The 21,000-nt window shown below is 37.8% G+C and overlaps 1 long non-coding RNA gene across 1 annotated transcript in view; it reads left to right on the top strand.

Moving 5' to 3' along the window:
- Positions 1 to 21,000, top strand: part of LOC147916646 (uncharacterized) — a 144,428-nt gene that overhangs the window by 78,851 nt on the left and 44,577 nt on the right. Inside the window, exon 2 of the long non-coding RNA XR_015552791.1 lies at positions 11,188 to 11,359. This is a non-coding gene — a long non-coding RNA (uncharacterized LOC147916646). The remainder of the gene's footprint in view (positions 1 to 11,187; positions 11,360 to 21,000) is intronic.

Here is a 21,000-nt window from a genome sequence, read left to right as displayed (position 1 = left end):
GAAGAACAAAGCTGGCGGGATGTCTTGTATTCTTTAAACTGTATGAAGGGAACAAGATCACAGAGTTTCACTAACTAGAGTTAAGAATTCCATAATCCCTGGATTGCCGTACACTATTTCTGATTGCCCTGGCCCTGGGCCCTCCAACTTATAATAATAATAATATTATAATGAGATAAATTAGGTGCAAATGAAAAATACAAGAGAGGGGAGTCTCATGTGTTACAGGTAGCACTCCTTTGGGGAAAGTCTGAGGAAGATTTAGGAGAGACTTGCCATGAACTATTGACAGAGAAAAATTTGAATTATATATTAAAAGATTAAATTTTGTTTGACCATTGGAGGGCTTCTGTGAATGGTACTTAATTGTTATTTCTCTTGCTGGTTTGGTTACATGGAGAGTTAATAAGTTAGGTAAAATGTATATTTATGTGCTCTTGCCTATTCTCCCCATTGAAGTTGGTACCTGGAGTGGATTTAATACAAAAGAACTAAACAGTTCTGGAATGTTACTCCTGTATAATTTGTTTGGGAAATCATTGGTTTTAGCAGCCTGTTATTTATATTGATCCCTTTGTCCCTTACTTTGGTCCTGGAAGGCTGAACTCATCTGACTAGGTATGTATGGTTAGAACCTGGAATAAATGACTTGGTATTTGAGTAGGGTGTGAGCTGATCGCTGAGCCTGTTATCCCAGCTCAACTAACCTGAGCTGCAGCAGATGCAGTTGAGTTGAATGCAGATACTTCGGGAATGAATCCATCTGGAATTCTCACAGGAATACTCTCTCTCAAGCCATGTATGTTTGATTTAATGCAGATTTGGTTTTGGAAATGCATGTGACTTTTCATGTCTATACAGAAATTGTCAAGGATGAATTTAGTGGATAGATTTGGAATTATCTTTGAGAGAGTAGAAAGAGTCTCCAATACATGGATGGTGGTAGGGATGGCTGGCAGTAAGGCAGTGGGATCTGTCTGCAAGGTTTGGACAAGATGATAACTAGAATGAGTCAAAAATTACTGTAGGATGAGAAAGCCAGGGATTACTACAGCTGGCAGCATCTTTGTAAGCCTAGTAGCCACCTAATCAGTTTCAAGAGGATCTTGAGCTGAATCCAAGAGAAAGCCTAGGAGAACCAACTGAGAAAGGAATGTCTCCTTTGGGGGAGAGTGACTACAATTTTTATGGAGGCTCTGATGGTCTGGACCTCCTCTGAAGGATGTAGTCATCAACCCAGAGTGAACAACTAGCTGGGGTAGTGTCTCCGCCAGTGTCCATGAGAACAGGAATGTAATTTACAAACCATAAAGTAGATGTTCTGGCAGATTCCTTGAGCTCTGCCTCCCAGACTCAGGACTACTGGTCCTCATGGAGGAGGTCAGAGTGGAGGAAGAGACGAAGAAGCTCAAGGGCAGACAGTGATAACCTCACAGCTAAACTTTAAAATGATCCAAAAGATTATTTTTCCCCTTCTGAAACCAAAGTTTTGAGAAAGACTCTGATCATTATTGTTCTGGGTATATTTTCTTCTTGTCCACTGACTCCTACTCTCTATTAGCTTTAATTCAGCAAATTTGTCATTCACAATACAAATGTGTGTTTGAAACATAAAATATTGTGATATCAAATAGAGCTTAATATATGAAAATATTCTCCTTGAATTGTACTAAGATCATCTCAATTAAGTATTTTAGGGAATTACGAGTCTTCTTGAAAGTGATAAATCTCTTAATTTTTAAATTTTCACACATGCAACCACAATTATCACACACATTTCATAAATAAAGTTCAGTTAGATGATGTTTCACAATTTATCAGTGAAATTGCTATATCCCCACTTAAGTCAATGATGAAACCACTAAACAATAATTTTTAATCCAACTAGTTCCCAGTGTTTGTGCATATGAGAAATGCAAGACTCCTTGTTGCCTGCAAGAAGAAAGAATTAACAGACACATTTTAGAATAAAATATTAACAGTTAAAAATCTTGACTTGAAACCAACTTTTAAAAAAAATATCTTTTGGGAAACAATCAATGAAGTCAGAGCCTTCCTTAACCTACCACCACCTCTAAACTGTCAGCATTTTTCAAATTCCTCTTGTTTTGTAGTCTCAGTTTTCCTGACAATTCATACTCTCCACTAAGAAAATTATAATTTTGCAACATTGTGGGTATTAAACATTTTGGTTCTTAAAGCTTTTAAAATGTTGGGAATCAATGTGAAATGACTGTAACAAAGGAGTGGACAATTATGTTGTATTTAATAAAATATATAACATAATAAAATATAGTAAGCTAATGTATTTCAAATAAAAAAGAGCTAGACAAGAAAGTTAGATTAATCTCAAAATACAATGTTTATCGTTACTCATTTTTTTTTTTGCTGAGGAAAAAAAGAGATTTTGCAGGGCTAAAATCTATGCCCATCTTCCTCTACTTTATGTGTGGGACGCCTGCCACAGGATGGTTTGATGAGAGGTGCGTGGGTCCACGTCCAGGATCAGAACCTGCGAACCCCGGGCCACCGAAGTGGAGCGTGTGAACCTAACCACTACACCACCAGGCCAGCCCCTATTGTTATTCTTTACTAAGTGCATGGCAACATAATTTGAGGTGCTAAATGATCTGTGTGTTTATATCACCTAGTGTTTCTCTGGGGGAGGGTGGTATTGGAGATATAATTTTCTCTGTTTTCAGGTAGTTGGTGCTGTGCTCAGGGAAAGCTGGATCTATCCACTCTGGAGATAGGCTGCAAGTCAAGAAGGAAGAAGTAAAAGAAAAGGAAGACTTTTTAACCCCATAATTTTGTTTGATGATCTTCTATAGCTGTGTTGTCCAGTACAGTAGCCACTACCCAGAAGTGGTTAATTAAGTTGGAATTAGTTAAAATTACATAAAATAAAAAATTCACTTCCTCATTTCATTTGCAGTAGCCACATTTCACGTGCTCAATAACCACATGTGGTGAGTGGCTGCTGTCTTGGATGATATTGTTCTATACTATAGAACCTTTCTGTCAACCCAGAGATTTTTTTTTTAATTTCTTTAAAAACTTTATTGAGGTGTGATTCACATGTAAAAAGCTATACATATTTGATATATTCAACTCAATGAGTCTGGGGATATGTATACATCCATGAAACCATCACCACTGCTCTATAGGATGGAACACCTATATTAATAGACAAACCTGCAGGCTTCTAAAAGGATGAAATGGATTTTACACACTCTTATTCTGAAACAAAGTAAAAATAAATAGAAATTTATTTGAAACATCAACTTAAACTTATGAACTCACTTTATCCTTATAAGGAATCTCTCCTCTGTCACTAAGAGGTTTCACTAGGCTCCCCTCTGTTACTCCAGCTTCCTGCCAGTAATGGTAGAATGGTGGAACAATGTCGTGTGCACCTCTGGTTGGTCCATGGATTTTGGCCAGTAATACCATTTTCTACTAAAAAGAACTACATCTCATGTGTTAATTTCACATCTTCAAGCAGAATATCAAGATGACTGTGAGTCCATCTTGTGTTTGAGGGGAAAAAAATCATCCTGAAAGGAGGACTCCTAGTGGCCAAATAATAATAACTTGAGTATTGTGATTCTGAAGCAATGATTACAGTCAATAGAATTTAATTGAATCTTTTGAATGATCCATGAATTCATGATAAAACAAAAATAGGAAAGGTAACATAAGATGGGCTAAAGATGAGTTTTCCAATATTATTCATACAAATGCTATATGTGGACCAACCTAAATGCTGTGAGTATTATGCTGGAGTTTAGACCAACAATTAGGTTATCAATCACAAATGATGGGCAAATGAGAAATGGGAAGAATTCTGATCAGAACATATGGATATGGAAAGTAATAAGGTAAGATTTTTGTTAAAGAAAGGTGAAAAATTTTGAAATACATATATAAAGCTAGAAGAATGTTGAGTGTGCAGTTTGATCAAAGGAAGACTTCAGTGGGGAAATCTATTTTATGGGGGGGGAACTGTCAATATTAGTTAGCAGAAATAAAATGAATTGTTAGTAAATATGAAAAAAAAAAAAAGAAATGTAGATGTTAGTCAAATTTTGTGGAGAAAGAAACCAAACAATGATACCTACTGGTAGAACAGTAGACCACATGAATGAAGGGATCAAGAACATACATGGCTGGACCGATTAGTGTTATCCTTCATTAAGTGCGTTTTTCTATACTACTAGAAATGTACATGTTTCACTCCTACATGTGGTAACCTTCTTCTTAGACTTCTCTCTCTGCCCCTTCCTATTGGCCGGTAGTGCTCAGACAATCCATAGCAGTAAGTGGAGGAGAAGAAGAAGTCAACAATGTGTGTGGTATACAGTGGGACACAAAGGAGGGAATATTGAACTCCAGTTCAGAGAAGCCTCATGGAGTTTGTGACATTTCGTGTTTGGGGTCTCAAGAATGAGTAGGCATCCTCTATTCCACTAATCAGGTGTTAAGAGAGACAAAAGAAAAATTTCAAGGAGGAAGCACAGTACTTGCAAAGATATGGAAACAAGAAATGCAGGGTTCATTTCAGGAACTGCAACTATTTGGAAAGTCTAGGGTATAGGATACCAAGCAGAGTGAGATGAGGTAGATTTCAGATCATGGTGTTACCAAATACAAACACAAGTTCATTTACCCGCTGCACAGGAGGGCAATAACTGGAACTTGGGGCTTGTGGCAAGGAAAGAAGTTTATTATTGAGAGACAGCCAGACGAGTAGATGGGAGTTAAAACTCAGGTCCACCTCCTCATAGGGAAAAAGGTAGGGGTTTTTATCTGGGGTTTGAGGGAGGAGAGGGGGAGCATGTGGCCTTGGGAGCTGAAGTTCTAAGAGTCCTCTGCACACACATGACTGTTTTTCATATTTCTTCACACATCACATGTGCAAATTTGGGGCAGTTCTATGTGTTGCGTGTGGTGGAGTTTTAGTCTGTGATGTCTAAAGTTTACAATAGGTCATTTTAGCTTCTCAATGCTCCTGCAAGATACTTAGTCAGGCGAGGGGCCTGTCAGCAAGCTACTCTTGTATGAGTGGTCTTCCTGCTGTTCTGCAAAGCAAGCTCAGAAACTTTTGTTACTTTGTTTTCCACGTTAACCTTGTGGGTACAAGGCAGGGTTTCACCCTAATCCAGGGAAATTTTAACTCCTCTTTCTCGGTTTCAATGGTGGGCCTTGAACATTGGTGCAAAGCAGCTGTTACTTACAAGACAAGCATTCCCTTGAGGAAAAGTGAATAGATTTAACTGGCTTTTAATATTTGCACATGCAAACCATATTTTAACCTCAAGCCATAAAATCCCAAATTCATTGTCTGTACCTTTCATTGCAAACAGATAAAAGAACAATATTCATCTCAGGTTTTAAAAACCTGGAGGGTACACAGGAGGTGCATTTAAATTTTAAAGGTATTCAATATGAGCTCTTCGATTGATGTAGACAATTCGAATTAAACTCCAGCTAAAACAAATGAAATCAATTATATATCACTGGCTAACTTTACAGAGCATCCTCTCTTGTCTTTAGGTAATGCAGGACCTATCAGGGTGTCCCACTCAGTACTTAACTGCCAGTTGGGAATATTCTTTCTGTTCTGAGACATCTGCATGATCAAGCCAGAGTTCATAATCTCTTAAGTCCCCAAATGGGTATCTCCAATTACCATTGCTTTGCTTTGCTTGTTGGATTTTATGTTTCATTGTCTTAGAACCATGTTCTAAAATGAGATGTGTATTAGTTTTCTGTTGCCACTGTAACAAATACTTATGGCTTAAAATAACACAAATTTATTCTCTTGCAGTTCTGGAGGTCAGAAATCTGAAATCAGTTTCACTGGACTAAAAGTCAAGGTTTAGGCAGGACTGAAGGCTCTGGAGGGGAGAAAGTATTTCCTTGCCTTTTTAAGCTTCTAGTCTTTGTTTTTTGACTTGTGATTCCTTCCTCCATTTTCAAAGCACATCACTCCCATCTGTGCTTTTATCATCACATTGCCATCTCCTCTTGTGTTGTCGAACCTTCGTTTTATAAAACTGGTTAAGATTACATTTAGGGTCTACCTAGATAATCCAGATTAATTTCCTCATCTCAAAATCCTTAATTTAATTACTTCTACAGAGTTCCTCTTGCCATATACCATAACATTCACATGTCCGGGGGATTAGAACCTGGATATACATGGGATTATTGTTCAGGTATTATTATAGGAAGTGACTCAAATCACCCAAACTCTTGAATTAGAAATTCTTAATGCTTAATTTTGCTGTCATTAATGCTATTGTTAATGAATGCTTAAATTGTTATCTCTGTGTTGGAAGATCATATTGTAGGCCACTAACCAGATGAACATTTCTTTATCTGTACCCTGTTCTTCTGACCTTATGACCTCAGGAACTCGACCTAATCACCTATTTTTTTGAAAACTGTCTTCTCTTGACTGCACCCTTGGGGATAATCATTCAGCTCTCTCCTTGTTCACCTATCTGGAAAAAAAAAATCCCTGAAGGTCCTCTGATTTTAATTTATACAGGAAAAAATAATGAATATTGAATATAACTCAACCATGTTATTTCTTCTTTAATGTTCATGGAGCTCTAATGGAATAGGTCTTATTATCATCAGCTTGCAAATAAGGAAACGAAGGCTCAGAGAAGTGTACCCAAGGTCACGCAGGAAGGTACAGGTCTGTCAAACTTGAAAGCATATTATCTTTTCACTGTGTTGTGCTGCTAAACACTGTGGGGAGACAGTGTTATACCTTTTGTATTTGTCCTACAGTTCTTGGATAATCTGTTCTTTTTTTTTCAGTCTTTTTTGCCTTTGCTTTTCTGTTTTGGAAGTTTCTATTGACATATTCTCAAGGTAGATATTTTTTCCTTTGCCGTTTCCTAATGAGCCCATCAAAGTCATTCTTCATTTCTGTTACAGTGTTTTTGATCACCAGCATTCCTTTTTGATTCATCTTAGAATTGCCATTTCTCTGCTTACATTGCCCATCTGTTATTGCACTTTGTCTACTTTATCCATTAGAGCCATTAGTAAATTAATCATAGTTGTTTTAAATTCTTGGTCTGATAATTCCAGCATCCATGCCATGTCTGTGTCTGGTTCTGACGTTTGCTCTTTCTCTTCAAACTGGGTCTTTTTACCTTTTAGTATGCCTTGTAATTTGTTGTCGAAAGCTGAGCCTAATGTACTGGGTGAAAGAAATTGTCGTAAATTGTCCTTTAGTAGTGCTCTGGTAAGATGTGGGTGGAGGGGAAGCAGTCTACAGTCCTAAGATTAAGTCTCAGTCTTTTAAAGAGCCTACACTCCTTGTAAATTTCACAAATGCTTCTCAGTTTTTCCCTCACTTAGTTGGATCAGGATGGCTTGAGTTGGCTGGAGTTGGGTATTTCCCTTTCCCCACATGGATGGCTAGAGTGGGCTGGAGTTGGGTATTTCTCTTTCCTCAGGTCAGGTATGCTCTGATAAAACCCCAACAGTTTAAAGTCTGGTCAAATAGTTTTTCCTCAGAGCAGGCCTTGTTAAGAAGAATTGAATGCTCTAGCATGTTTCAAAATGGTTACTTTTCCCCTCCCCCTGCCTCAAGCAGGAGGGGATTTTTCTCTGATCTTCATTATGAGAACCTGGTAGATTTCCTGGAGATAAGATTCATAAAAGTTTACCCCTCCCCAAGACTCAGCCCCGCTATGGTCTGAATGTTTGTGTCTCCCCAAATTCACATGTTGGAATCCTAATGCCCAATGTGATGATGTTAGAAGATGGGGTTTTAGGGTGGTAATTAAGTCATGAGGGTGGAGCCCTCATGAATGAGATTATGCTCCTCTACTAAAGATCCCAGTCTGCTCCTTAGTCCACCATGTGAGGACATAGCAAGAATTCAGTGGCCTGCAACCCAGAAGAGGGTTCTCACCAGAACTTAATCATGCTGCCACCCTGATCTTGGATTTCCAGCCTTCAGAACTGTGAGAAATAAATTTCTATTGTTCATAATCTACCCAGTCTATAGCATTTTGTTATAGCGGCCGGAATGGACTAAGGTACCCGCCCTGGAGTTTTTATCTCTCAGGCTTGTGCACTCTGAGCCTCCACCGTTTAATTGATTACAATTCAGGTTTTCCTACCCATTGCTGGTTCCAGTGAAGGTTTCTGCTGGAGAGTTTCTACTCTGCTAAGTTGTGATACTCTGTATCCACTTTACTGTCTCTCCAATTAAGGGGGCAGTGGTTTTCCCTTTGACTTTACTTTTCTGATTCATCTAAGGAAAGTCGATGATTTTTCAGTTTGTTCAGTTTTTTATTTGTTGTTAGGATGGAGTGATGACTTCTGAGCTTCTTATATACTAGACTGGAAACTAGAAGTCTTAGCTTCATTTTTTTAGACAAGAAAATTGAGGCTCATTGAGGCTAATATCACATGGCTAGTAAGGGACAGAGCCAGAATTCAAAAGTCCATTGTCTGCTTCGTGCATTAACCATTCTGCCTTTCAATTCATTTGACATGTACCACCATCTTGTAAGAACACACGATGAAAATAGAATTGGGGCATGCGGTCAGTGTCTTGAGTAAAGAATCGGCCCTTGATTCATCCTTGACATTTCTAGAACCAGAAAAATGCTGGCTGGTGTGTAATATAGTGGAAAGAGCCTTAGTTTTGGAATCAGACAAATCTGGATTAAAATCCAAGTACTACATTTGCTTGCTGTGTGACCTTGAGTAAATTGATTAATAACCTCTGTAAGCTTCAGATCCCTCATCTATGAAAGGGGAATAACAAAACCAGATGTACATTGTGTTGTAAGAATTAAGAAAAAATGAACACAGAGGCAAAAATCCTAAACTGAATAATAAATTGAGATTAGTAATACATAAAAAAGATAATACATCATGGTGATATGGGATTTATTTTAGGAATGTAAAGTTGGCTTAATATCTCAAAAATCAGTTAATGTAATTGACCATGTTTATATAAATAACAAAAGCCTTGTGATCACCTCAATATATGTAGAGAAAAACATGTGATACAATTCAATCCCTGTATATAATACAAATATTTATGCCATATTTCTAGTAATCCCTAATTCCTGCTTTCACATAGCCGCTCACCCACTCATCGAATCAATAGTATTCATTGGTTTACTGCAAAGATAGAACACAATCAAGAGTGCGGTGAGCCATTGCTTGGACTTGAGTTTAAAAATCCTTAACGAGAAAATGCAATGAAGACAAAATTAAAATAAAAATTATTTTCACTTGCCTGTTTTATTTTTCTTCTAAACAAACAAACAAAATCATAGATTAAGAGAAGGAAAGATTTGACACAAGCAAGTTCCTGTCACACAGGAAGTAGAAAATTTTTCTGGTGTGTGGAGGAGGCTGGAGCCCGGGGTGGAGTGGGGAGAGGGAGGTAGACTTTAGGGGATTCAGTTCAAAACCTTGGCAAGGGATCGGGGAAGGTAGTGAAAATTCTCTGATAGGTTTGCAGCGAATCTAAAACACAGGGGCTGGTATTCTTCTTTGGATATAATCCTGGGCAGACTGAAGGCCTCTCAGGGAAGTTTTGGGTCCGATATGATCTAGGAGGGTTTGAAGAACGATAGCTGAGGGAAATGTATCTATGCGTGAACCTGAGAACAGGCTAGCAAAAATCCCACACTTGTGAAGTGTGAGGAAAGCTACCGAGACTTCCTTTGCTTCCAGAGTAGTAAGCTTCCTTACCCCATTCTCAGACCTGTTCTAACATCCCAGCTTCTCAGTAGAATATATGGACCTCCTGCCTGCCTGCAGAAAGGGTTATTCCGGACTGCTCTCCACAAGGGGGTTAGCTTACTAGGGCAGGCCCCGCCCAGGTGAGGGAAACCTGCGGTTGTGGAGCTGTGCGGATGCCTCCCTTGAAATGTGTCGCTTTCCCTCACTAATGTCAGTGGATGCAAGGTCCCTGTGAAGTTTTCCTTTCAAAGTTGCTCACTATAAAATACTTTCTCCTCAAATTTACTGTTACATGAGAATGTGAGATGTCCGAATTTCACTTCATACCCTCTTTAGTCTTAGGTCTGCTCTCTGCCACTGGGTGACCTGGCTTCCACGTTGCAGTATTTCTAACAGGTGAAGACAGCTTTAGTATTTTTCTTAGGCATTCTTCAGTTATTTGTCCTTCGACCTTGTCTCTAGGTGTTGTTTTCAATGTGCCTCACTTAATCTTCTGTTCACAAGTGGAAATAATACTTCACGTGTGATCAGCACCAAGTACAGGGGAGACTGTCATTTCTTCTTTTTGGATCCTACACTTCCAGTACTGCAGCCTAAGATTAAATTAGGTGTTTTAATGTCACAATATTGACTCATATTGAGCTTACTGTCAGCTTTTGTCCAGGCCTTTTATATGTAAATGGAAATTACTTAATATCTTAATCATCATGTACTTGTGTATTTGACTTTTAGAGTCTCAGTGGATTGTTTACATTTATCATCATTAAATTTTATCATGGTAATTTGGCCTGTCTTACAAGGCTGCTGAGTTGTTTGATTCTATTGTCCTCAGAAGCATCCTCCTAATTTGATTTGATAATCTTGTCTTCTGGATTTTTTTCCAGTGGTTGATTTAAAAAAATTGATCAGCAAAGAATCAAACAGGCATATTTGTAATCCACTTGGATACAAAGGTGTTAATTAACAATCTAAATGTGGTCATTTATTTATTCATCCTCCCATATTATCGTAGCGTGTTAACAATATAGCATGAGAGACGTAATAGACATCTTGGTGGAATATTATTAAGGATGTTCTCTCTCCCAATCGTATGCAATTTTTAAAATAAGGATTGTTTTAAATAGAATTTTTTATGGTAAACACAGGAACTACCACTTTTTAATACTTTTTAAAAGTACAAGTAACTACTATGTTCTTATCTTGTCTTTTTCTTTTTTTACACAGTCTATGTTTGTGCCCAAAGACACTTTATGCCCTATTAGTTCTTCTCTGTTTTGGAATATTAGACTATCTAATGTGTACATGTCAAGTAAAAAAGTAAAACTCTAATATATATATATATCTTTTCAGGAATGCAAAGCCTTGAAGAAGAGGGCTTAGATTAAAGGACAGAAGTATTTAGAATTCTGGTTTTCAACAGTTGTTTCTTCACTTGTTTTTTGTCCATAGGTGCATTCACTCTCACATCCATGTCTCATCACAAGATTGCCCCTTCTGCATTGATAGTTCATCTTTATCAAAGCTCATTCAGAGGGGCCAGTTGTCGTCACAGTGGAAGAGTTGGAAGCTTCAGTGGTAGTGTCAATGGCTGCATGGTCCATGTGAAGGTGTTCCTTTCAAGGTTCCTCTCTATAAAATACTTTACTCCTCAAATTCACTATTGCATGAAATGTGAGATTTCTAAATTTCACTTTATATCTTCTTTGCTCAGTTGTTTTTCGTTTTTCTCCCAGGTAAGATTTAGTGAAATGAAAGACATATAACTTTTGATTCTGATACACTTGGGTTTAAATCCCAGCTTTGAATCTACTAACTGATTGACCTTGGGCAAATTATTTAACTTTGCTGAGCTCTTTTATTCATTTCTGATAATAATACTGATTTTAGGATTTTTGTGAGGATAAAGTGAAATAATGTATGCAAAGTATCTAGCAGAGTTGGGGGTACATGCCGGGGACTAAATAATTGTTAGTTTCCTTTTTCTTCCCTCTTCATGGCAAATTTATAACTTCAGGCTTTCTTTTCTACTTAGACCATCAGCATTAGTTCAATTATAGATTTACTCATATTAATCATAGTTCATAATTGCCATTGTGCTTTACTAATGGTAATAATAAAATTCCTCATATAAATTGATATCAAAATCAGTGTTCCAATTACCCACATAAATCTACCACTACCTAGTCAATGTTAATGGCTCAGCGCTGGAAAGCTCACACAGATCAATGATTATCAGTCAAGTTCAAAGGAAAGGTTGTACTGTCTTCTCAGTTGTCACAATCAGGCCCAGAGCGCTTAGTCAATCTTATTGTTCCTGTGGAGGTGTGAGAGCTTTGGCTATGCAGTTTGGTTAAGATTCTTTTTTTCCCCCATTCTGCCTATCCTCTGGCAATCTTTTCTATTTCATATCTTCTCATATAAGTTTTCTCTTTTCTTATTGATTTAATAACATATAATTATTTTCTAACTCACTGTTAAAACAGCTATCATTATTATAATTTTTATGTGCCCATAAAATTCCCATAATTATAACTTTCATAATGAGTATAAAAACTGGCACTTAAATTGGTGCTTAATATTTGATGAATTGAAATTCAAATTTTGCAAATCTCATAACTTATATTAATATTTATTAATTGCTTTTTTTGTGGGTGTGAGGAAGATTGGCCCTGAGCTAACAACCGTTGCCAATCCTTCTCTTTTTTGCTTGAGGAAGATTGTCACTGAGCTAATATCTGTGTCAATCTTCCTGTACCTTATATACGGGATGCCTCGCAGCATGGCTTGATGAGCAGTGTATAGGTCCGAGCCCGGGATCCAAACCTGCGCACCCTGGGCTGCTGAAGTGATGTGAACTTAACCCCACGGGCTGGCCCCTAATTACTTTTTACAGAACAACATTCATTCCATAATAGTAGGAATAAGGTTACAGAAGCAGATCATAAATGAATGGTGAAGGGCTCTGAATACCAAGCTAAGAGATGATATTTTATTTTTCATTTGATGAATAATCAAAAGCTTTGGAGGAAGTTTTGTGGCATGCATAAAGATAATTTGGGAAGATTTAATCCTTCACTAGAATCTAGGTAGAGAATAGAAAATAATTAAGCCTAAGTGGTAGAAATGGGATGGAAAGAAACTGATAAATGTGAATGGGGTGTTACAAAAGGGAATTTCATTCCTGCTCTTATTAATTCAGGTTTTGGAAAAACAGTTATTGAGTTCCTAGTGTGTTCCTGGTGCTATGACTGGCATTGAGGCTACCCCAATGGTTAAAACATGTTCCTTGCCTTGCTTTAGAGTTGTGTGAAGTGGAGGTAATGTAAGTGTCTTAACAGAGGTTAAGACAAGGTGTTATTATGGGAGCAGGTGAGGGGACCATAAGACTGCAGTAGTGCTTATAAGTGCATCTACATATTTCTTTTGTTAAAACTTTTTTTGAACCAGAAGTTTTAAACTATTTTTCATTTCCAGAATTATGAGAGCATTTTAGTAAAATTTTGTGTAGTCTATGCCTTTGCATCAGCAGATTTGAAATGAAAACAATAGTATCTAGCAGATACCATTTTGAAAGTACCCTCCCAGTGTGCAGTACGTAACCACCTCTCACGACGTTAACATTGTTCTGAATACGTGTGTGTGGGTGTTGTTTCATTTGTATCTCAATATCTCCAGTGTCTAGCAGAATGCCTGGCACATAGTAAGATGCTCAAAGAATGCCTATTGAAATGTCATCATTGAGTCAGTGCAACAATTGCCTGTTGTCATTCTTTGCTTTTCTTCTCTCCACATATTGAATAATGATATGTTTAAAAGAAACTTTTATGATTTAAAAATCCATTAGCAGCTCTACTGCCTCATTTAATTCTGCCCACCTTGACCAAGGCTCAGGCCTTGAAAAACAAACCAGACCTTTTTCTATTTCCTTATATTTTGTTCATGTATCTCAGTTGCAAAATATTGGTCTCTGGCCAGCATTCATATGACAGCTTCCCATATGAATGTTAAACAGGCAAGATGATGCTCTATAATTACAGTGCTTGAAATGATTGGAAATAAATTGGCACTCCAATTATAGATGCATGAAAGAGGCACCAGTATATCACAGTCAGTCTATTAATTTCTAAAGTGGTTCAAGCCATCTAACTATTTCAGTGACATTCCTTATTCACAGCTGCAATGAATCACTCTGAATTGTGGTGCCTCCAAATTAATAAGCTGAAGGACAATTTTTTTTTTTTTACCTAAAATATCCCAGGTTATTGTCTCCTAAGGGAGGAGAAAAAGACAGGCAAGGAGCCAGGGACATGCCATTAAATTCTGTAATTCCGTATATAGGATTTGGAATAAGTGGAACAATAGGATTTTGAAAGGCTTTATTTTTATTCTTTCTTTTAGAAAGAATGTGAACATTTTTCCCCTCAATATACTTGAACTAAAACCATAAACTTTTCCAAAGCTGTCAAAATTAAATTAGAAAAGTGGCATTCTTTAGTGTTTAATTTTTGGTCTCTGTATGGATGTCTATTTGAGTTGGTCAGACCTAAAACACCACCTTTCACATAAAAGCCACCTAAGAAATATCCTAAATGTTTCTAAAACTATCTCTTTAAAGGCCATTAAACTATATCTTACTTTTAGGTTGAAATTACCATCTACATGCTTTCAGAAGTTTCTCTAGATAACTGATTGACTGACTGCTGTCCATGAGTTTCACTAAAAGATGACAGTCATTTGATTCTGAGAACTAACCTCTGTTAGTGTTGTCTTTTCAGGTTAGAGGGGTAAGAATCTAGGGGCATGCTCAATCTAGCCATTAAAATAAGCAAATCTATAATTGACCAATAGACACTAAGCTCTTCCATTGTGTGATGGATTCCTTATGGGTAAGAGCTACACTATTCATACATGGTGCAGGTACCTGACATGTAGGAAGCATTGAATAAATATTTATTGAGTGAACATTATTGACTATGGCCAAAATATAGTTTAATTATCTATGAATTTAAAATATATGTAAAGAAAGTAGAGGAATATTTTGGAGAAAAGGTGATATGACAGTTAACTTCAGATAGCATATTTTATTTTCTAAAATTAAATGTTTATCATGTAAAAAATACATCAAAGTGTTGTTATAAAAATAAAATATTACAGATAAGAATAAGTTCTTCTGGTATCATTTATATGAGAGAAAGTTTCTCATGGTGAAAAATTATTGTAGAAATTCTTATTTTACTACAGAACTTACTGTAGAACTTTTTCTATCAAAAGTCTTCTAAAGACATTTATTCTTTTTTGTTAACATTTGTTACATAAAATTTCAAACTTATTCATAAGTAAAGAAAATATATTTTGAGCCTCCATGTGTCCATCAACCATTTCAACAGTCATCGATACACAATCAGTATAGTTTCGTGTATTCCGCCACCCCCTTTTTGCCCTCCCCCATTGTATTATTTTGAAGTACTTCCCAACATTATATTATTTCATCTATAGATACTTCAGCATGAATCTCTATGACAAGGACTTTAAAACATAACCACAGTACTATTATCATAAATAAAAATTAACAATTCCTTAAAATCATTTTGTATAGTCAGTGTTCATATTTCTCAGATACTCGTATTTATTTTCTTTTCTTTTTTCAAGTTGATTTGTTTGAACCAGGATTCAAAGAAAGTCAACATTTCTGATACATCTGTTCTGATTGGTGCTTATTCTTGGTATCTTCCCTCTCTATTTCCTTCTCTCCTTCCATCCCTCCCTCTCTTCCTAGCTAACCTATTTTCCTTCCCTTCATTATTTACTATGGGGCAGATGACAGATATGAGAGGTTTCAGGTACCCAAAGATAAATAGATCTATTACATTAAGGTCTGGGGTCTGGGTTCCTGTAAGGGTATCATCTCCTCCCACTAGTTCATCCACTAGTCCCAAATACTTTCAAGATCATGAGCTTATATTCTATTCCTCTTGCCCAGAAGTTTTTACCAACATGGACTTGTCTATTCTTTTCAACCTTTGAGGCCTGTTTCAGACGTCACTTGCTTTAGGAAGACTTCCTTGATTAACTAAATAAAATTCATTTGTTTCCTTTTGCGTAGCTATTTGCATATGCCATAATTTAGCACTTGTGTAAGTTTGTCTTGTTTTGCTGTTATTTGTGTCATCTCCGTCATTAGATGGAAAAATTCTTGAGTGCAAAGTGTGAATCCCATATTATTTAAACCTGTGTTGGGGTTTACAATCTGTTAATCAGATCAATAAAAATACTTTCAGTCTGTCTTTGTACCAAATAATGTGCAGCCTCAAAGAAGAAGTGTAGCACCTAGCACAAGGCCTTGCACTTAGTGGGGGTTCAAGTGTTTGTAGAATTGAAGTAAATCAGATGACATATTTCAGAAGTTGTACGTGGTTTTCAAACTAAAACTATAATATAGTACAGTAGTCTCTTTTAGAATGTAACATTTTTATTTAGGGCTTGCTAAGGATAACTTCAAATAAGAAAGAACACTGTCTTAATGATAACATAGCTAATTTGGTCAAAATGGCCAAAAAAGGTGAAATAAGCAACCAAAACCTTCTCTGCTTTTTCACGACATCACCCTCCAACCCCCACATAACCGTGACTCTTCCAGATGAGTGGCTGTACCTGAACCATTAGCTAGCACAGTGCCTAGCATAGAGTAGGTGTTAAATAAATGTTTCATAAACTGCCAAACTGTGAAAAATAAGAAGGATAAAAATGTTGAAAAGGTCAGAGAAGTCTAAGGAATTTACTGCTATTGTACAGACCCTGATTTTTTATTTGAGGCAAAACATGTGAAGCCATTTAATACAAAGAAAGATCTAAACCAACAGGTTTTTCTTCTAACAATTACATTTTAAAGAGACCAAGATGGAAGAGGGAAAGCTCATGAAGGAGGTTTATGTTCATTAAAGATTCATTCCATTTCAGAGTTTGATGGACTATGGACTGTATGTGCCATATTTTACAGCACAAGACCACGTTTCTGACTGGGCCATTTCCTTGGGAAATTTTAATGAGTCTTTTAAACTGCAACTGAAGCACTCCTGCAAAGGAAAAACAACAAGGACCAATGTCATTTTTTCTGGCCATATATCTTGTTTTTTAAAATAGACCACACATTTCTAAAGATAGTGTAGATATCATATGGGGAGATTTAAGACAAAGTCCCAGTTAAATGCCTAACAAGTTTCCCGATCTTGAATATTCCCGATAGTTAACACTCTTGAGCTCTGCACTGGTACTTTATTTCTTATTTAATCTTCATTAAAATCCTATGAGATAGGTACTATTATTATCCTAACTTTGTAGATGAGGAAACTGAAACTTAGTTAAGGCATTTGCCTAGGATCACAGTTATAAGTAATGAACCAAGGGCTCTAACACAGTTAATCTCATTCTGAAGTCCATGTTCTCACTCTGAGATGTCGAGAGAGGGCCTGTGTTGGAATCACTGATCTCTAAGGGCTGTCTACCTACTTGCTAGTGTCTCTGATTATTTTTAAATCTTTCCTTGATGCCCAGGTGTCTTGACGCGTATGATAGGTGTTATGGAATCTCTAGAATCCAGGACCTCAGTCCACATAATATTAGAAAGAGACCCTTTCTCCCTGAGGTTTGATTAGAATGTAGTTGTCAAAGGTTGACAGTGTCTTTGATTTGAGAAAATAGACAGGAGACAGGTTTTGCGAAGTGAGTGTGGGTATCTCATTTTGAATGAAGGAAGTTTACAAGGATCTAAGAGAAGACTTCGGAAATGCTTGAAAAGAAAGAAAAAAGAATAAATCCAAGATCAAAGAAGAAATCAAATGCATTTTAGGGTGAGGTGAGAGGAGTGGGTGCTGTCTATCTATGTCAGGGGAGGATGGTTTGGAGCGGGATGTAGGAGATATAAACCATCAACTTGTCCATATTTGTATTTTGGACTTGCCAAGGTATATATCTCCAGGGATATAATAATGACCTTCAGCTGTCACGAAGAAAAGAGACTTTACCTTTTTGTGTTTCTCTGGACTCAATTAAAGGAAGTGCTTTTTGAACATTTATGCTCTCTGAAATTGAGATGAGCTCCCTTTGGGAGGGGATGGGTTACCTGTTCCTGGTTGTTTGAAAATAAGCTACAGGGATGCTGCAGAGAGAGTTGAAATTTCAGGAAAGGGGTTAAGGACCAGAGGATATCCTAAACCTAGTAAAATTTTATGATTCTTTGTCAGAGGAGGACCTTTGCTTATTAAATTTCATGCTCTGAAAAAAATGTGTATAATAACTTCTTTCACTTTGGGATTGAATTTTTAAAACAGTTTTGCTTGAAATTGGTTCAGTTTAAGACTTCTACTTCTGAATAAGTTTTCTCTTCTCTGACTAAATATTGATTATCTTTTCTTTCTACCTTCTTTGGTTTTTGACCATAGCAATTCTCTCAACAATATTAAAAAGTTTATTATTGAGAACTGACAGTCTTTTTTGCTAGTAGTTGAAAAGATGTAGTGGTGAAAATGACAGTTCATGTAGCATATCGGTTAGCAGAGTACAATTCTAATAGTTCTTTGAAATCCCCTAAATTATCTCAGAATAAGAAAATTTAACAGGCATATTCAACCAGGTTTGCAGGGATTCAAGAAGCCTGCAGTGGGGCAGGGAGCTTGTGGTTTCTTTATTTCATCAACTTTCTCTTTTGCTTCCCACCACACCCCCCACATCCTCTCATTGGGCTGGTCTGGCTTCTCCAGGGTTAGAGGGGATTGGGAAGGGGACAGAGGTAAGGGCAGAAAGTTTTATCTGGTTTGTGTAATTATAGAATTGTATCGATGACAGTAGCAGTCTGGGTCTAACTGAGAGATAGAAACTACACAGTAGGTTGAACAGGGAAAATTTAATATAAAGAATTATTAAGTATGATAAAAGAGTAGCTATAAGGTATAAGGAAAGTATATGGCACTCTAGGGCTGAGGGAGAGTACCCAAAGTATGACAGATTGAAAGGGGTTCAGGCCTTCTTGCAGGAGAAGGAATGGTTCAGCCTACTGGATAGCAGAGAAGTTTCCTGGTTTGGTCAGTCTGGAGCTGATGGGGAGTTGCTGGCAGGTAATAGGCGACCTCCTGGAGTGCAAGCAGGATGGGAGGAGATCAGCAACCAGGGGTGTGGGCTTGTAGAGGGAGTCCCAGTGCAGGTGTAGGAGGGAGGCCTTTAGAGCGTGTGGGCTGAGTGGGGCTCTGGTGTACAGCTGGAGAGGGCTGCGGAAAGGTCAGGCTGGTGATGCTACACGGTCACTGAGGGACTGCATTGTGGGCTCATGAATGCGGGGGCGGTGCTCTACTAGATGACCTCACACCCGTGCCTCCCACCCCTGACCCTTGGTGGGAACTGCAGGACACCCTCTTCCTCCTGCAGTGTCCTTCCAGCACCCTCTACCGAGAAAGCTTAACATTGTTCTCACTTTAAAGGAGAAATGCTTCAAGGAATTTTGTTTTTCATCACGGAGCCTATATTGAAGGGTGCATTCAGGGCTAAGAGACAGGGAAAAAACTGATAACTGACACAGTGACGTATGTTGTAGAAGATGCTAAATAGTGATTCTGTTTTTTCTTATAATGTGTGTTCTTTGGAGAGTCCCACCTGCTGTCTCTTGCCTCTTCATGCTGGTTGTTTATGACTCCCCTTTTGGCCCTCTGCCTTTCAGCATTTTACCTCTCTGCTGTGTCACGTCTCTTCTCAGTGGGGACACCTAAGCCTGGCTCTCATCTAATACCTTTGGTCCTATTTTCTGGGGAAAGTAGATCCTTTGCCCTACTTCCACAGGAATCCCTGATCCTACATTTCAGGAGAAATGTAGATCCCTTTTTTAGCCTCATACGTTCAGACTTTCCAGGCTGAGTCCGATACCAATCCTTAGCTCCTTAAAATTCCAGAATAACTGTCACGCCCTCTGTCATGAAGTCCCCTCATTTTGGAGAAGCATCCTCCTTTCCATCCTTGTAGTCCCCCACCCACCTTTGCCCCCACCACACACACAACACCGACAACTCTCTCCAAACATTCATTTACTTGCTCTCATTCTCTTCAATCTTCCTGTGATGTAGCTTGGATGGGCATGATAGGTGAATGCTAGCAGAACCAATATCATAATCCCATAGTATGTCCTGCGTATGGAGTCTACTATCTCCCCAGGAGGTGTGTGCAGGACCTTGGCCTTGAAATTTTCCCTAGCTTTGAGGTCTTAAGCAATAATGGGATGAAGGAAAAGTCATTTGATGATTTGACGAAAGATATCATTTCCATATGCTCTCATTGTCACTGTTCTCACCTTCATGTCTCTGTGGTTGAAAGCTCCAATTTTTATTTTCTTCTCACAAATCTCACAGATGGGGCCCATTGCTTTATCAAGTCTAATACCTGCACATTTCCCTCACATTTTTATGGGTGTTTCTACTTTATTTTTAAATTTATGACACCACAAGCTCAGGTTTTTTTTCCTTAAACTTTCCCTTGAAGAAATCAATCACCACTCATTTTATTGTCCCAGCGGACAATAACCACAAATACATCAGAGAATATGATCAATGACAATACGGAGTACCTTCTGCCGACCAGCCCAGGGAAATTTCCCCCAACTTCCATTGGGGAAAATGCCCAATATACAGAGAACCTTCAAAGTCGCTGGAACAATTCCCTTAACCTTCCCCCATGTATCTTGTAGGTGAGTGAGAGGCAAATGCTGGCAGGCTGATTTTATAATGTTTCAGTGTGTCCTATCACCTCACTTTAAGGTAAGGGGTGCTTGGCATTCTTGAGTTTTTTTTCTATTTTCCAAGTGACTGGAACAATTCTCAGTTGTTTTCATAGTGGTAAAATAATGACTACTGATTTGGAAATTTTTAATAACAAAATTTTTATGTTACATTCACAAAGAGCTGGATGACCATATTGCTAAGTGGGCTGCAGGACATTTGAATACCAGAGAAGGACTCTCTGGTCATCACAGAGACTGTTATTTACATTTTATGTTCAGAACATGGCTGGTCAGTGGACGGCACTGGAGCTGTCACGCCATCTGTGGCTTGCCTCAAAAACCTATTTGGAGGCTTATGTTGCAGATCCCATACCACCCACACAGTAGGGGCCTTGCTGATTTGCCAAATTTGTGCCCCGGATTTTATTACAACCTCTACATTGGGGAGTAAGAAATGTTGATCATTGCAAGCAGGAAAAACAAAAGGTTTTATTGAGTTTATGATT

This window comes from Ceratotherium simum, chromosome 7 (assembly GCF_057802395.1).
Source record: "Ceratotherium simum simum isolate JZ-2026a chromosome 7, ASM5780239v1, whole genome shotgun sequence".
In the NCBI taxonomy this organism is placed as follows: domain Eukaryota; kingdom Metazoa; phylum Chordata; class Mammalia; order Perissodactyla; family Rhinocerotidae; genus Ceratotherium; species Ceratotherium simum.
The sequence above is the reverse complement of the archived record's forward strand: the minus strand, read 5'-3'. Positions and strand labels throughout refer to the sequence as shown.